This window comes from Cupressus sempervirens, chromosome 7 (genome assembly GCF_028749045.1).
Source record: "Cupressus sempervirens isolate cs-2001-9-10 chromosome 7, ASM2874904v1, whole genome shotgun sequence".
Lineage (NCBI taxonomy): Eukaryota > Viridiplantae > Streptophyta > Pinopsida > Cupressales > Cupressaceae > Cupressus > Cupressus sempervirens.
In genome coordinates, this window is record NC_143124.1 from 687,993,209 (window position 1) to 688,006,297 (window position 13,089).

Here is a 13,089-nt window from a genome sequence, read left to right on the forward strand (position 1 = left end):
TATGCCGACAATATCAATGGATACGAGCCTTGGATTATAAAATTGTTCAGCTAACATCATTTTTTGTGAGAGATGGGTACGAAAGCACTTCTCGATCGATACGCGGGAGTTCCCTAAGATCGCCTCTGTGCCAACTCGATCGGCACAACATTGGGAATGGTTTGATAGCGGTTATCATTCCAATGTGTCATCGGGATGTCTTGGAACGCGGCCTTTCAAGGGTGAGCTCGCATCTAGCACTTGGATTGTGCGTCGTCACAAGTGAATGGGGAGATCTCTCTGTGAACGGTGGCATGGCGATTGCAAGAGAAAATTGACCTAGTAGTCGGAGCATTGGCCTCGGGCCATTGTGATGGCCTTGCAATTTCTCTATAATTGCGAGCTATGTTTGCGCAGTAGCAGAGTTTGCATGTTAGATTGGCCTTTTTTCTTGACAGTTCAAAGTACTCTCATCGAGTCAGCAAGTCACCATGCTGGCCGAGCTGATCTGGGCAAGCCATTCTGGCCGAGCCGATCTGCGCGAGCTCCAAAAACGGTGTCGTGGATGGCTGTTTGGTCACATTTTTCATTGAATTAAATTTTTAAGGTTTTTGTCCGTGCTATCACAGATTTCTAATGCAGAGCGAGACTCGCACTAATAGCTTATATAGGAGAGGTTGTTGCCGCGAGCCTCTCCCATGCCCCTTTCATTGATTCAACATTGGTGTCTAGGTGGATCGGATTGTTGGGTTTTCAAACGGTGTATGCTGATGTTGAATCAATGAAAGGGGCATGAAGCGATCTTAGTGCTTTTCCTCGACTCTCCTTTAGATCATGTTTTCCGATGACTCAATTTTGGAAAAGGTGAGGCAGCGGTTGCCGATCCATGGCATGTCTTTTTGGTGATTTTAAAACTTGATCTAAATGTGAGCCCTTGTCTAGCACTCTGGCGTTGCTTGGTATAATGGCAATTTGCTATGGGTGCTCGGCGCTCTAGCAATTTTGTCATGGTGTACTTATCATTGCTACATGGGAGCTTTAATATCGAAAGCTCTCGGCAAAAAATGGTGTGGCTGAGCCATGCTGGCCGACCCGATCTGGCTTAGTCGTTTTCGTCGACCCGATCTGGCTCTTCTTTCTCACTCCATCGGTACAAATTCGGGAGTTGTTCGACAGCGGTTGTCACTCCAATGTGTCATTACGGTGATCTGGAGAGCGATGCTAAGGGTGGGAGCTTGCGTCTAGCATTTGGGGATGTTTGTGCAAGAGAGCAGGGGAGCTTCTCTTATCGGAACCTCTCCGTGGCCTTTGAATATAGACCCAGTGCCGACGATATCGATGGATACGAGCCTTGGATTCTAAAATTGTTTAGCTAACATTGGTTTTTGTGAGAGATGGGTATGAAAGCACTTCCCGATCGATTCGTGGGAGCTCCCTAAGATCGCCTCTGTGCCAACTCAATCGGCACAACATTGGGAATGGTTCGACAGCGGTTGTCGTTCCAATATGTCATCGGGATGTCTTGGAACATGGCCTTTCAAGGGCGAGATCACGTCTAGCACTTGGATTGTGTGTCGTCACAAGTGAATGGGGAGATCTCTCTGTGAATGGCGACATGGTGATTGCAAGAGAAAATTGACTTAGTAGTCGGAGCATTAGCCTCGGGCCATTGTGACGGCCTTGCAATTTCTCTATAATTGCAACCTATGTTTGCGCAGTAGCAGAGTTTGCATGTAATATTGGCCTTTGTTCTTGACAGTTCCAGGAGATGACCTCTGGAACTTTTGGATTGGGCCCCTTCAAGGTGAAATTCATCCAGTTGATCAGATGAGCTCGATGACCATTTCACTCCCTTGGCTCCATGAATTCAAATCCCATCCAGCTGCCGTGAAGCCATCCCAATTTTGCTATGTGAGGGCTCTCTCCCCAAAGTCATTCTCTTTGCAACAACTTCTTTGGCAAAAAAATTTCGGAATGGTTCGGCAGCGGTTGTCGTTCCAATGGTACCGTTGTGGTGGTTGCCTAGGCAGTGATCTGAAGGGCAAGCCGTCGTCTAGCAGTTGGGCTGCGCATCACGGGTGATAAGGGAGCCTTTGTAATTGGAAGCTCCCCGTGACCATTCGATGAGAAGAGCCATTGCTTGTGTGAGCAAGCACGAATGCAGCCTTGGATTCCAAAGGAAATCAACGACATCGAATCTATATATAAGAGCGAAATGAAGCAGCAGCCCATTTGCCATGCGCGGCTCCCCAAAGTTGCTCATCTTTCTCACTCCATCGGCACAAATTCGGGAGTTGTTTGACAGTGGTTGTCGTTCCAATGTGTCATTGCAGCGATCTGGAGAGTGATGCTAAGGGCGGGAGCTTGTGTCTAGCATTTGGGATGTTTGTACGAGCGAGCGAGGGAGCTTCTCTTATCGGAACCTCTCCGTGGCCTTTGAATATATAGACCCAGTGCCGACGATATCGATGGATACGAGCCTTGGATTCTAAATTTGTTCACCTCTAAGATTGGTTTTTGTGAGAGATGGGTACGAAAGAACATCCCGATTGCTATGCGGGAGCTCCCTAAGGTCGCCTCTGTGCCAACTCGATCGGCACAACATTGGGAATGGTTCGACAGTGGTTGTCATTCCAATGTGTCATCGGGGGATGTCTCGGAAAGTGGCCTAGCCTTTCAAGGGCGAGCTCGCGTCTATCACTTGGATTGTGTGTCGCGTCACAAGTGAATGGGGAGATCTCTCTGTGAACGGAGGCATGGTGATTGCAAGAGAAAATTGACTTAGTTGGAGCATTGGCCTCGGGCCACTATGATGGCTTGGCAATTTCTCTTTAATTGCAACCTATGTTTGCGCAATAGCAGAGTTTGCAAGTAAGACGGTCCTTGTTCTTGAGAGTTCCAGGAGATGACCTCCGGAACTTTTGGATTGGGCCCCTTCAAGGTGAAATTCATCCAGTTGATCGGATGAGCTCGATGACCATTTCAGTCCCTTGGCTCCATGAATTCACATCTCCTTACCGATGACAATCTTTTGCTCCTTAGACAACCTCATAATAAATTGGGTCGTGGATGGCTGTTTGGTCAGAATTTTCAACGATTTGGATTTTTATGGTGGATGTCGGTGTGTTCGCTAATTTCTAATGCAGAGCGAGCCTCGCACTAATAGCTTATATAGGAGAGGTTGTTGCCGCGAACCTCTCCCGTGCCCCTCTCATTGATTCAACGGCGGTGTCAAGGCAGATGGAAATGTCAGATTTTGAAACGGTGGACGCCGACGTTGAATCAATTGGAGGGGCATGAAGCCCACCCTCGAGGTGCTATTCCTCGACTCTCCTTTAGATCATGTTTTCTTGTCACTCAGCTGGCGCAATTTAGGAAAGTAGTTGGGCTGTGCGTCACGAGTGACAAGGGAGCCTTTGTGATCGGAAGCTCCCCATGGCCATTCGATGAGAAGAGCCATTGCTTTTTGTGAGCAAGGACGAATGCAGCCTCGGATTCCAAACAAAATCAATGACATCGGATCTATATATAAGAGGGAAATGAAGCAGCAGCCCATTTGCGATGCGCGGCTCCCCAAAGTTTCTATTCTTTCTCACTCCATCAGGGCACAAATGCGGGAGTTGTTCGACAGCGGTCATCGTTCCAATGGTGTCATTGCGGTGAAATTTGTTCACAGCTAAGATTGGTTTTTACGAGAGATGGGTATGAAAGCACATCCCGATTGCTACACGGGAGCTCCCTAAGGTCGCCTCTGTGCCAACTCGATCGGCACAACATTGGGAATGGTTTGACAGCAGTTGTCGTTCCAATGTGTCATTCGGGGATGTCTTGGAAAGTGGTCTTTCTTTCAAGGGCGAGCTCGCGTCTAGCACTTGGGTTGTGCGTTGCGTCACAAGTGAATGGGGGATGTCTTGGAAAGTGGTCTTTCTTTCAAGGGCGAGCTTGCGTCTAGCACTTGGATTGTGTGTCGCGTCACAAGTGAATGGGGAGATCTCTCTGTGAATGGTGGCATGGTGATTGCAAGAGAAAATTGACTTAGTCAGAGCCATTGGCCTTGGGCCATTGTGATGGCCTCGCAATTTCTCTTTAATTGCAACCTATGTTTGCACAGTAGCAGAGTTTGCATGTAAGATGGGCCTTGTTCTCGAGAGTTCCAGGAGATGACCTCCGGAACTTTTGGATTGGGCCCCTTCAAGGTGAAATTTATCGAGTTGATCGGATGAGCTCGATGACCATTTCAGTCCCTCGGCTCCATGAACTCACATCTCCTAACCGATGACAATCTTTTGCTCCTCTGCCGACCTCATAAAAAATTGGGTCGTGAATGGCTGTTTGGTAGGAATTTTAAAGGATTTGGATTTTTAAGGCGGATGTCGGTGTGTTCGCTAATTTCTAATGCAGAGCGAGCCTCGTACTAATAGCTTATATAGGAGAGGTGGTTTCCGCGAATATCTCCCGTGCCCCTCTCATTGATTCAATGCCGGTGTCAAGGTGGATGGATATGTCAGATTTTGAAACGGTGGACGCCGACGTTGAATCAATTAGAGGGGCATGACGCCCACCCTGGATGTGCTATTCCTCGACTCTCCTTTAGATCATGTTTTCTTCTCACTCAGCTGGCGCGATTTCAGAAAAAGGTTTGGCAGCGGTTGCCATCCCTCACCGCATCTACTTGGTGATTTTAAAACTCGATCTACAACGGGAGCCCTCGCCTAGAACCTCTGTCCGGTGTTGCTCGGGTATTGCATAAATTTATGCCATCGGCGTGAATCCCCCAACGAATGCCTACGCTTGGACCCTCTCTTAGATCACCTTCTTTGATCACTCGACCGACGCAACTACGGAAGAGACTTGGCAGCAGTTACCATTCTACAGCGCGTCTGTTCAGCAATTTCGAAGTTGATCTAATGGCGAGCCCTTGTCTCTAGCCATGAGGTGGGTGCTTGGTGCTCTAGCAAAACTTTTTGCGTGCCTATCACGGCTACAACGGGAGAGGTGGTTGCCGCGAGCCTCTCCTATGCTCCCCTCATTGATTCAACGCCGCTGTCAGGGCGGATGGATATGTCGGATTTTGAAATGGTGGACGCCAACGTTGAATCAATTAGAGGGGCATGACGCCCACGCTCGAGGGTGCTATTCTTGGACTCTCCTTTAGATCATGTTTTCTTGTCACTCAGCTGGCGCAATTTTGGAAAAAGGTTTGGCAGCGGTTGCCAGCCCTCACCGTGTCTACTTGGTGATTTTAAAACTCGATCTAAAACGGGAGCCCTCATCTAGCACCTCCGTTCGGTGTTGCTCGGGTATTGCATAAATTTATGCCATCGACGCGAATCCCCCAACGAATGCCTACACACTTGGACCCTCTCTTAGATCACCTTGTTCGATAACTCGACCGACGCAACTACGGAAGAGACTTGGCAGCGGTTGCCATTCTACAGCGCGTCTGTTCAGCGATTTCGAAGTTGATCTAATGGCGAGCCCTTGTCTCTAGCCATGAGGTGGGTACTTGGTGCTCTAGCAAAATTTTTTGCATGCCTATCGCGGCTACAATGGGAGAGGTGGTTGCCGCAAGCCTCTCCCGTGCCCCCCTCATTGATTCAACGCCGCTGTCAGGGCAGATGGATATGTCAGATTTTGAAACGGTATACATCGACGTTGAATCAATTAGAGGGGCATGAAGCCCACCCTCGAGGGTTCTATTCCTGGACTCTCCTTTAGATCATGTTTTCTTGTCAAATCAGCTGGCGCAATTTCGGAAAAAGGTTTGGCAGCGGTTGCCAGCCCTCACTGCGTCTACTCGGTGATTTTAAAACTCGATCTAAAATGGGAGCCCTCGTCTAGCACCTCCATCCGGTGTTGCTCGGGTATTGCAGAAATTTATGCCATCGAGTCGAATCCCCCAACAAATGCCTACGCTTAGACCCTCTCTTAGATCACCTTCTTTGATCACTCGACCGACGCAACTACGGAAGAGACTTGGCAGCGGTTGCCATTCTACAGAGCATCTGTTCAGCGATTTCGAAGTTGATCTAATGGCGAGCCCTTGTCTCTAGCCATGAGGTGGGTGCTTGGCGCTCTAGCAAAATTTTTTTGCGTGCCTATCGTGGCTACAAGGGGAGAGGTTGTTGCCGCGAGCCTCTCCCGTGCCCCCCTCATTGATTCAACGCCGCTGTCAGGGCGGATGGATATGTCAGATTTTGAAATGGTGGACGTCGACGTTGAATCAATTAGAGGGGCATGAAGCCCACCCTCGAGGGTGCTATTCCTGGACTCTCCTTTAGATCATGTTTTCTTGTCACTCAGCTGGCGCAATTTCGGAAAAAGGTTTGGTAGCGGTTGCCAGCCCTCACCACGTCTACTTGGTGATTTTAAAACTCGATCTAAAATGGGAGCCCTCGTCTAGCACCTCCATCCGGTGTTGCTCGGGTATTGCATAAATTTAAGCCATCGGCGCAAATCCCCCAATGAATGCCTACACGCTTGGACCCTCTCTTAGATCACCTTCTTCGATCACTCGACCGACGGAACTACGGAAGAGACTTGGCAGCGGTTGCCATTCTACAGCGCGTCTGTTCAGCGATTTCGAATTTGATCTAATGGTGAGCCCTTGTCTCTAGCCATGAGGTGGGTGCTTGGCGCTCTAGCAAAATTTTTTGCATGCCTGTCGCGGCTATAATGGGAGAGGTGGTTGCCGCAAGCCTCTCTCGTGACCCCCTCATTGATTCAACGCCGCTATCAGGGCGGATGGATATGTCGGATTTTGAAACGGTCGACGCCGACGTTGAATCAATTAGAGGGGCATGAAGCCCACCCTCGAGGGTGCTATTCCTGGACTCTCCTTTAGATCATGTTTTCTTGTCAACTCAGCTGGCACAATTTCGGAAAAAGGTTTGGCAGCGGTTGCCAGCCCTCACCACGTCTACTTGGTGATTTTAAAACTCGATCTAAAATGGGAGCCCTCGTCTAGCACCTCCGTCCGGTGTTGCTCGGGTATTGCAGAAATTTATGCCATCGGCGCGAATCCCCCAACGAATGCCTACGCTTGGACCCTCTCTTAGATCACCTTCTTCGATCACTTGACCGACGCAACTGCGGAAGAGAGTTGGCAGCGGTTGCCATTCTACAGAGCATCTGTTCAGCGATTTTGAAGTTGATCTAATGGCGAGCCCTTGTCTCTAGCCATGAGGTGGGTGCTTGGCGCTCTAGCAAAACTTGTTTGCATGCCTATCGCGGCTACAAGGGGAGAGGTGGTTGCCGCGAGCCTCTCCCGTGCCCCCCTCATTGATTCAATGCTGCTGTCAGGGCAGATGGATATGTCGGATTTTGAAACGGTGGACGTCGACATTGAATCAATTAGAGGGGCATGAAGCCCCACCCTCGAGGGTGCTATTCCTAGACTCTCCTTTAGATCATGTTTTCTTGTCACTCAGCTGGCGCAATTTCGGAAAAAGGTTTGGCAGCGGTTGCTAGCCCTCACCGCGTCTACTTGGTGATGTTAAAACTTGATCTAAAACAGGAGCCCTCATCTAGCACCTCCGTCCGGTGTTGCTCGGGTATTGCATAAATTTATGCCATCGGCGTGAATCTCCCAACGAATGCCTACGCTTGGACCCTCTCTTAGATCACCTTCTTCGATCACTCGACCGACGCAACTACGGAAGAGACTTGGCAGCGGTTGCCATTCTACAGTGCGTCTGTTCAGCGATTTCGAAGTTGATCTAATGGCGAGCCCTTGTCTCTAGCCATGAGGTGGGTGCTTGGCACTCTAGCAAAATTTTTTGCGTGCCTATCGTGGCTACAAGGGGAGAGGTGGTTGCCGCGAGCCTCTCCCGTGCCCCCCTCATTGATTCAACGCCGCTGTTAGGGCAGATGGATATGTCAGATTTTGAAACGGTGGACGCCGACGTTGAATCAATTAGAGGGGCATGAAGCCCACCCTCGAGGGTGCTATTCCTTGACTCTCCTTTAGATCATGTTTTCTTGTCACTCGGCTGGCGCAATTTCAGAAAAAGGTTTGGCAGCAGTTGCCTGCCCTCACCGCGTCTACTTGGTGATTTTAAAACTCAATCTAAAATGGGAGCCCTCGTCTAGCACCTCCGTCTGGTGTTGCTTGGGTATTGCATAATTTTTTGCTATCGGCGCGAATCCCCCAACGAATCCCTAGCCTTGGACTCTCTCTTAGATCACCTTCTTCGATCACTCAACCAACGCAATTACGGAAGAGGCTTGGCAGCGGTTGCCATTCCACAGTGCATCTGTTCAGCGATTTCGAAGTTGATCTACTAATGGTGAGCCCTTGTCTAGCCATGAGGTGGGTGCTTGGGGCTCTAGCAATTTTTTGTTTGCCTATCGCGGCTTACAATGGGAGCTTTGATAACAAAAGTTCTCGATGACCCTCCCCAATAGAAATCAGTGCTGGTGTTCACGAAAGACACGTTATTCGGATTTTTGGAATATTGGCACCAGCATCATTTCTATTGGGAGGGTCGTGAAGCCATCTCAATTTTTCTATGCGAGGGCTCTCTCCCCAGAGTCGTTCTCTATGCAACAACTTCTTTTCCACAAAATTTTCAGAATGGTTTGGCAGCAGTTGTCGTTCCAATGGTGCCATTGTGGTGGTTGCCTGGGCAGCGATCTGAAGGGCGACCCGTCGTCTAGCAGTTGGCCTGCGCATCACGAGTGACAAGGGAGCCTTTGTTATCGGAAGCTCCCCGTGGCCATTCGATTAGAAGAGCCATTGCTTGTTTGAGAAAGGATGAATGCAGCCTCGGATTCCAAACAAAATCAATGATTTTGGATCTACATAAGAGCGGAATGAAGCAGCAGCACAGCCCGTTTCCTATGCGCGGCTCCCCAAAGTTGCTCTTCTTTCTCACTCCATTGCCACAATTTTGGGAGTTGTTTGACAGTGGTTGTCGTTCCAATGTGTCATTGCGGTGATCTGGAGAGTGATGCTAAGGGCGAGAGCTTGTGTCTAGAATTTGGGATGTTTGTGCGAGCGAGCAGGGGAGCTTCCCTTATCAGAACCTCTCCTTGGCCTTTGAATATATAGACCCAATGCCGACAATATCGATGGATGCGAGCCCTTGGATTCCAAATTTGTCCACAGCTAACATTGGTTTTTGTGAGAGATGGGCATGAAAGCACATCCCGATTGCTACGCGGGAGCTCCCTAAGGTCGCCTCTGTGCCAACTCGATCGGCACAACATTGGGAGTGGTTCGACAGCAGTTGATGTTCCAATGTGTCATCGGGGGACGTCTTGGAAAGTGGTCTTTCCTTCAAGGGCGAGCTCGCGTCTAGACCTTGGATTGTGCGTCGCGTCACAAGTGAATGGGGAGATCTCTCTGTGAACGGCGGCATGGTGATTGCAAGAGAAAATTGACTTAGTCGGAGCCGTTGGCCTCGGGCCATTGTGACGGCCTCACAATTTCTCTTTAATTGCAACCTATGTTTGCGCAGTAGCAGAGTTTGCATGTAAGATGGGCCTTGTTCTCGAGAGTTCCAGGAGATGACCTTCGGAACTTTTGGATTGGGCCCATCAAGGTGAAATTCATCCAGTTGATCGGATGAGCTCGATGACCACTTCAGTCCCTTGGCTCCATGAACTCACATCTCCTAACCGATGATAATCTTTTGCTGCTCTGCCGACCTCATAAAAAATTGGGTCATGAATGGCTGTTTGGTAGGAATTTTGAAGGATTTGGATTTTTAAGGCGGATATCATTGTGTTCGCTAATTTCTAATGCAGAGCGAGCCTCGCACTAATAGCTTATATAGGAGAGGTGGTTGCCGCGAGCCTCTCCCGTGCCCCCCTCATTGATTCAACACCGGTGTCAAGGCGGATGGATATGTTGGATTTTGAAATGGTGGACGCCGACGTTGAATCAATTAGAGGGGCATGAAGCCCACCCCGGATGTGCTATTCCTCGACTCTCCTTTAGATCATGTTTTCTTCTCACTCAGCTGGCGTAATTTCGGAAAAAGGTTTGGCAACAGTTGCCATCCCTCACCGCGTCTACTTGGTGATTTTAAAACTCGATCTAAAACGGGAGCCCTCGTCTAGCACCTCCGTCCGGTGTTGCTCGGGTATTGCATAAAATTATGCCATCGGTGCGAATCCCCCAATGAATGCCTACGCTTGGACCCTCTCTTAGATCACCTTCTTCGATCACTCGACCGATGCAACTACGGAAGAGACTTGGCAGCGGTTGCCATTCTACAGCGCATCTGTTCAGCGATTTTGAAGTTGATCTAATGGCGAGCCCTTGTCTTTAGCCATGAGGTGGGTGCTTGGCACTCTAGCAAAATTTTTTGCGTGCCTATCACGGCTACAATGGGAGAGGTGGTTTCCGCGAGCCTCTCCCGTGCCCCCCTCATTGATTCAACGCCGCTGTCAGGGCAGATGGATATGTCGGATTTTGAAAAGGTGGACGCCGACGTTGAATCAATTAGAGGGGCATGAAGCCCACCCTCGAGGGTGCTATTCCTGGACTCTCCTTTAGATCATGTTTTCTTGTCACTCAGCTGGCGCAATTTCGAAAAAAGGTTTGGCAGCGGTTGCCAGCCCTCACCGCGTCTACTCGGTGATTTTAAAACTCGATCTAAAACGGGAGCCCTCGTCTAGCACCTCCGTCTGGTGTTGCTCGGGTATTGCATAAATTTATGCCATTGGCACGAATCCCCCAACGAATGCCTACGGTTGGACCCTCTCTTAGATCACCTCCTTCAATCACTCGACTGATGCAACTACGGAAGAGACTTGGCAGCGGTTGCCATTCTACAGCGCGTCTGTTCAGCGATTTCGAAGTTGATCTAATGGCGAGCCCTTGTCTCTAGCCATGAGGTGGGTGCTTGGCACTCTAGCAAAATTTTTTGCATGCCTATCACAGCTACAAGGGGAGAGGTGGTTGCCGCGAGCCTCTCCCGTGCCCCCCTCATTGATTCAACGTCGCTATTAGGGCAAATGGATATGTCAGATTTTGAAATGGTGGACGCCGACGTTGAATCAATTAAAGGGGCATGAAGCCCACCCTCGAGGGTGCTATTCCTGGACTCTCCTTTAGATCATGTTTTCTTGTCACTCAGCTGGCGCAATTTCGGAAAAAGGTTTGGCAGCGGTTGCCTGCCCTCACCGCGTCTACTCGGTGATTTTAAAACTCGATCTAAAATGGGAGCCCTCGTCTAGCACCTCCGTCCGGTGTTGCTCAGGTATTGCATAAATTTATGCCATCGGCACGAATCCCCCAACGAATGCCTACGCTTGGACCCTCTCTTACATCACCTTCTTCGATCACTCGACCGACGCAACTACGGAAGAGACTTGGCAGTGGTTGCCATTCTACAGCGCATCTGTTCGGCGATTTCGAAGGTGATCTAATGGCGATCCCTTGTCTCTAGCCATGAGGTGGGTGCTTGGCGCTCTAGCAAAATTTTTTGCGTGCCTATCACGGCTACAAGGGGAGAGGTGGTTGCCGCTAGCCTCTCCCGTGCCCCCCTCATTGATTCAACGCCGCTATTAAGGCAGATGGATATGTCAGATTTTGAAACGGTGGACGCCGACGTTGAATCAATTAAAGGGGCATGAAGCCCACCCTCGAGGGTGCTATTCCTGGACTCTCCTTTAGATCATGTTTTCTTGTCACTCAGCTGCCGCAATTTCGGAAAAAGGTTTGGCAGCGGTTGCCAGCCCTCACCGCGTCTACTTGGTGATTTTAAAACTCGATCTAAAATGGGAGCCCTCGTCTAGCACCTCCGTCTGGTGTTGCTCGGGTATTGCATAAATTTATGCCATCGGCACGAATCCCCCCAATGAATGCCTACGCTTGGACCCTCTCTTAGATCACCTTCTTCGATCACTCGACCGACGCAACCATGGAAGAGACTTGGCAGCGATTGCCATTCTACACCGCGTCTGTTCAGCGATTTCAAAGTTTGATCTAATGGCGAGCCCTTGTCTCTAGCCATGAGGTGGGTGCTTGGCGCTCTAGCAAAATTTTTTGCGTGCCTATCATGGCTACAATGGGAGAGGTGGTTGCCGCGAGCCTCTCCCGTGCCCAGCTCATTGATTCAATGCCACTGTCAGGGCGGATGGATATGTCAGATTTTGAAACGGTGGACGCCGACGTTGAATCAATTAGAGGGGCATGAAGCCCACCCTCGAGGGTGCTATTCCTAGACTCTCCTTTAGATCATGTTTTCTTTTCACTCAGCTGGCGCAATTTCGGAAAAAGGTTTGGCGGCGGTTGCCAGCCCTCATCGCGTCTACTTGGTGATTTTAAAACTCGATCTAAAACAAGAGCCCTCGTCTAGCACCTCCGTCCGGTGTTGCTCGGGTATTGCATAAATTTATACCATCGGCGCGAATCCCCCAATGAATTCCTATGCTTGGACCCTCTCTTAGATCACCTTGTTCGATTACTCGACCGACGGAACTACGGAAGAGACTTGGCAGCGGTTGCCATTCTACAGCGCGTCTGTTCAGCGATTTCGAAGTTGATCTAATGGCGAGCCCTTGTCTCTAGCCATGAGGTGGGGGCTTGGCACTCTAGCAAAATTTTTTGCGTGCCTATCATGGCTAAAATGGGAGAGGTGGTTGCTGCGAGCCTCTCCGGTGCTCCCCTCATTGATTCAACAGCGCTGTCAGGGTGGATGGATATGTCAGATTTTGAAACGGTGGACGCCGACGTTGAATCAATTAGAGGGGCATGAAGCCCACCCTTGAGGGTGCTATTCTTGGACTCTCCTTTAGATCATGTTTTCTTTTCACTCAGATGGCGCAATTTCGGAAAAAGGTTTGGCAGCGGTTGCCAGCCCTCACCACGTCTACTCAGTGATTTTAAAACTCGATCTAAAATGGGAGCCCTCGTCTAGCACCACCTGCGTTCGGTGTTGCTCGGGTATTGCATAAATTTATGCCATCAGTGCGAATCCCCCAACGAATGCCTACGCTTGGACCCTCTCTTAGATCACCTTCTTCGATCACTCGACCGATGCAAGTATGGAAGAGACTTGGCAGTGGTTGCCATTCTACAGCGCGTCTGTTCAGTGATTTCGAAGTTGATCTAATGGCGAGCCCTTGTCTCTAGCCATGAGGTGGGTGCTTGGCGCT